The sequence below is a fragment of the Octopus bimaculoides genome, chromosome 22 (genome assembly GCF_001194135.2).
Source record: "Octopus bimaculoides isolate UCB-OBI-ISO-001 chromosome 22, ASM119413v2, whole genome shotgun sequence".
NCBI lineage: Eukaryota > Metazoa > Mollusca > Cephalopoda > Octopoda > Octopodidae > Octopus > Octopus bimaculoides.
The window spans coordinates 9263600-9271414 of NC_069002.1; positions in this window are offsets into that span (position 1 = coordinate 9263600).

Sequence of the window (7815 nt, forward strand, 5' to 3'; positions counted from 1 at the left end):
AGCATCGCTTGACAACCGATGTTGGTGTGTTTACGTCGCCTTAACTTAGCGGTTCGGCAAAAGAGACCGATAGAATAAGTACTAGGCTTACAAAGAATAAGTCCTGGGGTCGACTTGCTCAACTAAAGGCGGTGCTCCAGCATGGCCACAGTCAAATGACTGAAACAAGTAAAAGAGTAGAAAAGTATATATACTTCTAATATAAGGATAAAATTTTAATTGCTTTAGCACTCGTTTTTCATGCTTGCATGGGTCAGATGGAATTTGTTGATTCAGACAAACTTTGGCTAGATGCCCTTCCTGTCACCACCTGTTTCCAAGCAAACTAATATTTCCCATGCCTTAGCATGTTTTCACAGAAGACTGGGAATGAAGAACAATGCCTGCATAAGAGGGACACTCAATTACATATCAAGACAAGGCCATACACACACACACACACACACATATCATCATCATCATTTAACATCTGTTTTCCATGCTGGCGTGGGTTGGACAGTTTGACTGAACACTGATAAGCTGCAGAGCTACACTAGGTTCCAGTCTTATTTGGCATGGTCTCTATAGTTTAATGCCCTTCTTAACACTAACTTTTTAAGTGCTTCTTAAGTGTCATTGACACAGCTGCCGATTACAAAACACTGGCATCAGCCATGATTCTAATCCCACTTGGCTTGGCAGTTCTTCTCAAGCCTGCTATACAACCAAAGGTCTCAGTCACTCGTCACTGCCTCCATGAGGCCCAAAGGTGAAGGGCTGAAATAAACTTGAAGGGCTTTGATTGACCCAGGGCTACAGTTGAAGACTGGCCCAAGATGCCATGCAATTGGGCTGAATGCAGGACTACATGGTTCGGATGTGCTTTTATTGACAATACTGCTATGCCTGTACCTAGCCATGCTATATCTGTATATAATTGTCATCACCCTCATCATCATTTAACATCTGTTTCCTTACTGATGTAGTTTGGATGATTTGAGAGGGTCTGGTGAGTTGTAGGATTGCAGGGATGTCTAATGTCTACTTAGGCAATTGTTTCTATGGATGGATGCCCTTCCTCACATCAACCACTTTTCAGTGTGTACCAAGTGCCTCTCAACTAAGATGGGTTATAGAAGAGAGAGAGGTTGCCTTGTGCCAGATGATAAGAAGCTAAAGTATGATGAAAAGACAAGCATAAGCAGGCCCAGATTAAGACCCACTGAGGCCCTAAGCGCTTAAAAGATTTTGTTGCCCCCATAAAAGATTATGTAATTTAACTCTTACATTACCAACCTGGCTGAAACTGGCTCTGTAGTACAAATGTCTTGTTTTCATAAGTTTTGAATTAAAATCTTCCACCATAGATATCATACACAAATGAAGTAATATTTCTAAAATTTCATCTTCTTAAAAGTTACAAAGACCTCTTCATGGGGACTTAACACCCACAATTTAGTCATTTTATCTAAGCAAAGATGAATACAGTTGTACTCTTGGAAGCTGTAGGGTCACCCGAGCACAAAAGAAATGTGAAATTGTGCATCAAGAATTCATTCCCTAGGGCCCAGACCATCAATCAAAAGTTCTATAGAAATGTTTTGATGCATTTGAGGGAGGACATTCAGTGAAACTGACCAGATCTGTAAAAGATCAGTAGTCGCCCACACATGCCAATTTTCCATCTTCAAACTACCAATGTAGTCCATGGGAAAGGCAAGGGCCGATACAGCATGGCACCGGTGTCGTTGCAACTCATTTCTACAGATGAGTGAAATGGAGCAACATGAAATAAAGTGTCTTGCTCAAGAACATAATGTACTGCCTGGTCCGAGAATCAAACTCGCATCTTTACAATTGTAAGCGCAACCGTCTAACCACTAAACCATGCACCTACACACACACACACACACACACACACACACACACACGACAAGCTTCGACACAGTTTCCGTCAACAACCAAATTATAGAATTATAGAATTTTTGGAGATTTCTCTTTTGCTCTTATTATTTCCTTTGCCATATAATTTATATCATCCGACAACATTCATTCAAGTTGGACGACTAGACTCACGTGTTTTCAACATTATAATCCTCGTGAGGTCAATCAAAATCCGATGATTTCCTCGTCAAACACAGATCTTTAACCTTTATCTCTCAATCATCTTAAATCATTAATTCTACTAGTAGACACCATAAAATATATTTAATATTGCACTTCCAAAGTTACAAGAATACTTTTGTTTACAAGCCTGTATGATAGAAATTTATCTATCAGGCTTGTTTGTAAATTAAAAAAAAAGGCTTTATGCAACGAGATTAAGTTTTGTTGTTTATTTTTTTTTCTCCAAAAACAAACTTTGCCGACGAAAAAAGATAAAAATACTGAGAAATATTTTATACACTCAAAAAATTTGTAAATTGATTCTGTGTAAATAAACTGACAGTGGTTGGACGGCATAACAGCAAAACAAGCAATTCGTCATTAAGTTAAGATTGACCTACATTTTAAACTGTAACTAAAAATAAAAAGATTAATATTATATAAAGCGAGTGATAGACGGAGCGGGAAGTTGCACCACCAAATTCCTTGATAGTGTCTAAAGTTTTGTTGGTGATACTTAGTTGACCATTTATTGGGGGTGAGATATGTAGTGAATACAAGAATCCGGTTTCGATTCATGGGCAAATAAAATACGTTGTTAAAAAATAATTTCGATTAGAGTTTAGATAATGGAATTTGTATGAATTTAATTGTAAGGTGTGATGTGGTTGCTGTTTAGCCCAGGGGATCTGCTCTGAATAAGTAGAACCATGATCAAAAGGCGTCCCAGCCGTGACCAACCTGTGTAGGTTTACTTTCTTTATCTAGAATAACATGGTCAAATGTATCACTTTATTTTTTTTTTAAAGATGGCAAGGTAAATTTTAGAGAATTTAGTTGCTATTTCTCGCATGCTGAGTGACTTTGTAAAGGTTCTCTTGTTGAAAGTTAAAGCTCTGCGTGCGTGCGTGAGTGCGTTGTGCAATGTGCGGTATGTGTGCGTGTAACTTGCTTGCAGAGCCCCCGAGCACCCATAAGTGAAAATCAAACTAAGGTACTAAGTCTCTTTTTTCCGACAATCAACAATAAATGAATGTGTGTGTGCGTGTTGTTACTTTAACGTAAGGTGTTAGTTAAAGCGGGTGTGTTTTATAGTTTTCAGTAACAGGTTGAAAATGCATAATTTGCTTTTTTTTAGTTTTATTTTGACAAGAAAAGTTACAATGTGATTGTTTATCGAATATAAATAAGCATAAAATAAACGATTATTTTCATACACATGCACGCACATAATATACAGAAGATTCGAAATGTGACGTGGCGGTTAGCCCAGTGGTCAAAACGTTCGGCTAATCCTGTGTGCCGTATGTATGTGTGTTTCAGAAAATTAAATGACAAAGCAAATAAACAATTATCTTATGAATTTCATTAGCTTACAGCCGTTTCTGCTCGAAGATGCAGTGGACTTATAGCAGAGTGCTATATATATATATATAAATATATACACACACACGGATAGCTAGATAGATAGATACATACATACATACATAGACAGACAGACAGACAGACAGATAGATACATAGATAAATAGATAGATAGACAGATAGATAGATAGATAGATAGATAGATATACACACATACATATAATGTACGAGTAATATGTGTGTATATGCATGAGTGTATACACACACACATATGTACATGCTAATAAGCTTTGCGTGTGTGTGTGTGTGTGTGTGTGTGCACGCACACGTGTTGGGCCATTACTGTAGTGTTAACAACGGTTCGTTTCGTTGCTTTCATACCCGACTTAGCATATATATACAGGGTGTTTTTTTTTTAGCCAATCTTGTCAGTTTTAACGACGATTGTAAGCAATTCGTCTGTACAATATTGATGTATACAGACAATTAAAAGAGAGAAACAGGTGTATGGATTCTTCGACCCTTTTGGGGGAGTTGATCATCAACCACAAGCCAGCATGTGATTTGGCAACATGTACCGTACCGACTACACCCAGCGGAATATTCAGGATGTGACAGCTTGTGTGTGTGCGTGAGAGAGAGAGAGGGAGAGAGAGAGACACAGAGAGAGAGACACACACACAGAGAGAGAGAGAGACAGAGAGAGAGAGAGAGAGAGAAAGAGATAGAGAGAGACAGAGAGAGACAGAGACAGACGCGTGGTTGGTATTAATTGCAGCTCTGAGTAGACTAAAAAATGAAGTGCCTCGCTCACAGACACAATGTGCCACGCTCGTTCCTAGAAATGAACACCTGACCTTATTACTATGAAGCCTCACTCTGTGTGCGTGCGTGCATGAGTGTGTGTGTGTGTGTGTGCGCGCGTGCGTACGTATTTGTGCATGAGAGTGTGTGTGTGTGTGTGCGTGCGTGTGCATGAGTGTGTAAGTGTGTGTGTGTATGTATTTTTGCTTTGGAATGGATCTATAACCTTTCGGTTATAGGCACATGGCCAGCATTTTTGGAGTATGGAGCTTATCGATTACATCAACCTCAGTGCTTGACTGGTATTTAATTTATCAATTCCGAAAGAATGTATAGCAAGATTCGAAACCGAATCGACGAACCCCCAAATTAAAATCACGGTTTAATGACAGCTTTTTCACGTGATCGACCGAGTTATGGCCCGATCAGCAGCCAAACATTATGTGATGCATCTTTCTAAAAGCCTCCTGAATATTCTCCAAAACGGGCCTATAGATAGGCGCATTTTGAGCGCCAAACTTCACTTTTGGCCGCCTGCAGCTAAGCTGACCATATACGCGTTTTGCTGCTTTTAACAGTCGTCATCACACTCTTACCCAACCTGGAAGGCAGCTACAATTCACCGACATGATCCCAGTGTGTGTATTTTCTCGTCTTGGCAGCTTAATTACAGGACCTTTTTAATCAACTATTTGTAAGAGCGAGTAGTGTTCTTGAGCAAAACACTTCATTTCACGTTACTCCAGTCGTGCTGCGACTGAACCTGGCCAACGCTTCTGTCTCGATCCCATACAAACTGGTTGAATTTGTACTAGTGAGAGGAGGAGCATGAAGGAGGGAGAAACAGAAATGGATAGACAGAAAGATAGATAGAGACAGTGACAGAGAGACCATGTATCCAGACGATAAAAGACTTGAAGCTGCGGGTTTACTCTGACCAGCTGACATTAATTTGGCACCAACCAGACATGGGAACGATCACTGGGTGCAACTTCTAGGTCAAGTCAGTTGAGGAGATGGTTGCTGGGGTCTCTTATACTTGACAAAACTAAGGCAAACCATTCATCTGAGCCTTCATCGATGAGCCCACAGTAACAACAACAGTACAAAGAGCTAAATGGATCCTTGGGAAAGTAGAGAAGCTCGTGGTAAGGGCACGGATGAGCTTCAAACTTGCAAAATCCCCACTTGCATGTTTTGAAGAACCCCCATCCGGAGACCCTAGAAACATTACTGATGATGCAACACATAGTACCCATAAAGACGTATCTCAGAGCGTGTGACTACACAAGTGACAGGTTTACAGTTACAGGTTTACAGTTGCTACAACACAATTGTAACAACAATATTCTATCTACTACGTGTATACATATCCTAAAATGTGTGTGTGTTTGTCTGTTTATGCATATACGTGATCCAGTACATATCCTCAGATAAACTATCAATTAACTATTATCATTCTATACCTTGTTCGTTTAATCATGTATTATATCGAATTTGTGCATTAGCGTCTGCATCGAAACGCATGAAACACAAGGGAAATAAGCATTATTATAATTTCTAAATAATTACATCCCTTTACCCATTTAATTAGTTTCAAATTTTGGCACAGGGCCAGCAATTGGGGTGTGTGGATGGGTGGGGGAGTCGATTACATCGACCCCAGCGTTCAACTGATACTTATTTTATTTGTGCCCGAAAGGATAAAAGGCAAAGTCAAATTCGACAGAATACCCTCTATTGCTATGACAACTGCAACACTATAACCTCGTTATTATTGTTATTATTATTATTATTATTATTATTATTATACTCATCCAACGACATAACAATCTCTTTCGTATCAATAAAACTATATAAAACTATAATTACTGCAACTATACACACACACACACACACACATATGGCACGGAGAGAGAGAGAGAGAGAGAGAGACATATATGTACATATGTACACATACATATATATGGGTGTACATGTATACACATGTATATATATATATATATATATATATATATATATATATATATATATATATATATATATATATATATATATACAAACACATATATGTACATACATTCATATATATATACACAAACACAAATTGTATGTATATATATACACACACATAAATATATACAGAGAGAAAGAGAGAGAGAGAGAGGCTACAGCATGGCCACAGTTCTCGAGCCGAAACTAGTAAAAGAATATATATAGTCAATAAAGCGGTTGTATCTGGTGTAGCTGCGATAGTGAAAGTAAGAGGGTGTGTCTATCCTATGCGATATTTCAAACGGAAGTAGTATCTTATAAAAAGTAATCAGCAGCAAATGTAGTTTATTACTTCCAATGAAACAGAGAAACTACTTCAGGCGAACAGAAAAAAAAAACAAAAAAAAAACACTAACTGTATTGATAATACTTCGGAAAGAAAGCAGATACAGGGGGGAAAAATAACTAACTCAGCCTAAGATGGTTAAAAGTCCGTGTGAATCTAGTCATAAGAGAGAAGGCAGGACACAGTGATGTTTGCCATTGTCCAGAAACTGATGTCTTTAAACATCATCACTTATGTTATTGTCGTATCCATCCCAGTTTTTTAAAGTATTTCTAGGTATGTACAACAAATATTGGTATTTTTTGGGGACATTGGAGGTTATTGTTGTCTTCTAATGTTGGTTCAGTAACCTGTTGTTACGTATTAATTTATTTATCTGTTTATTTGTATGTATGTTTGTATATTTTGCTGTTTAGAGGAATATTTTTTGTTTGTTGTGTGCTGATTATGTACGTATCTGTACATTTATCTGGCCATCAATTCACCTAGCTATGTAGTGTGTTTGTACCGTGTGTGTGTGTGTGTGTGTGTGTATATATATATATTTATGTATATATTTTTATTTAGGTATTTGTATATATATATGTACGTATATATATTTTTATATATGTATATATATTTTTATATATACTCTTTTACTCTTTTATTTGTTTCAGTCCTTTGACTGCGGCCATGCTGGAGCACCGCCTTTATGTATATATATTTTTATATATGTATATATATTTCTATATATGTATATATATTTTATATATATATATATATATATATATATATATATATATACTTTTTAGATATATATATATATATACTTTTTAGATATATATATATATATTTAGATATGTGTATTTATATATATATATATATATATGTATGTATGTATCTATATATAAAGATTTATTTGTATGTATATTTGTATATATTTACATATATAAATATTTTATATATATATATATATACATGTATATATATTTATGTATATATATTTATGTATATATATGTATATATATGTATATATATATATGTATGTATATTTATATGTATGTATATTTATATGTATGTATATTTATATGTATGTATGTATATTTATATGTATGTATGTATATTTATATGTATGTATGTATATTTATATGTATGTATGTATATTTATATGTATGTATATTTATATGTATGTATGTATATTTATATGTATGTATGTATATTTATATGTATGTATGTATATTT